The following is a 1,500-nucleotide window of genomic DNA, read 5'->3' as shown; positions in this document are numbered from 1 at the left end:
AAGAGCGTGAGAACGACGCAGACCGTCATCCGAAGACCAGGGAGCCTCCTCTAACCACCTGGATTAGCTTTGTGCCCCACAGTTCCTTGGCTTGTGCTGCCGCCTGAGCTGGACGCCCACTAGTCAAACACAACGCTCCTTTGTTCCTTGTTTCAAGGCTGGGTGGGTGACACCCACAGCTAGAAGAACCCGGAGTGGGGGGGAAAGCTCGCTTTGATTTTTAAACACACACACACACACACACATATATATAGTTTTGAGGAACCCAAGCACAGCAATCAATTGCAGAGTACTTGTGACTTAAGGAAAAAAAGGGGGGAGGGAGTGAGAAAGGAATAGAAAAAGTAAAAAGGTTCTAAAAAGGTTCTTGAGTCTCTTTTGGGCGGGGGGGGGGAGTGAAGAAGATGAAGACAGCCTAGAGCAACTCCTACAATAAAACATTCAGCTACATTAATATTCAGATTTCATTTATATTTAGCACTCTTGCACTTCTTTCAGGATTTAAATAGCACAAGTTCATTTATTTCTTCATCAAATGAAAATACTATTTTGCATTTCTATAATACTTGACAAAGAAAGCACTTTTATAGACTTTTGGACTGGAAAAGTCTCTCGGACCTGATTTTCTATCCCGTGCAGAGATCTCCTCTGCACACTTAATGGCCACTGGTCTTCAAGACTCTGCTCTAACACATTCAGTAATGGTTACCTCAAAACACAAGTTTCATTTAGTGAACAACTTAATCATTAGAAAGTTGTTACAATAAAATACAGTTTTCTGGGGGTACCTGGCTGGTTCAGTCAGTGCAGCATGCGACTCCCAATCTTAGTGTTGTGAGTTCAAGGCCCAGGTTGGGTGTAGAGACTATTTATAAATAAAATCTTTAAAAGTAATAAAATAAAATACAGTTTTCTGCTGTTGAACTTCCAGTCATTGATCCTACTTTGGCCCTCTGTTACTTCACATTAACAAATCCAATGAATGCCTCTTTGACTTAGCTCTTTAAATAATTTCATTATATATATATAAACTTTTTGCCAGAGTATGTGAAAGTGCTTTAGGGGAGTCAAAGATACAAACATGTAATTGTCCTCAAGAAGCATATAGCCTTATCAGGATCAGTAAGTAACTAAATACAACAAAGAAAGTAGCAATCCCATGAAAGAAGTATAGGTTAAAAAGGGTGGGTGGATGAAAGCAGAAAGTGATTATTTGCAGCTGGGGAGGTGGGGTTAGGGAGGTGTAATTGACTACAACATGCTGTGAACGTCTATTGATGATTTTGCCTGTGGAGTTTATGCTCAAGTCCTGTATTCAGAGTTCCACAATCCAAATCCAATACTAATCACAGAGCCCACCATCTGCTGTGTAAGGAGATGGCAGGTAGTACCAGGAGCCTGTGGCTTTACAGGTGAACCTGCAGTGGTCCCACTAAGGGAACTACAGTGGCCTCTCTCCTCAAATTAACCTGTAGGGCCCATAATTGATGGAAATCAATC

This window comes from Ursus maritimus, unplaced genomic scaffold, assembly GCF_017311325.1.
Source record: "Ursus maritimus isolate PB19 unplaced genomic scaffold, ASM1731132v1 scaffold_2, whole genome shotgun sequence".
NCBI classification, from domain to species: Eukaryota; Metazoa; Chordata; class Mammalia; order Carnivora; family Ursidae; genus Ursus; species Ursus maritimus.
Note: the sequence above shows the minus strand (reverse complement) of the source record.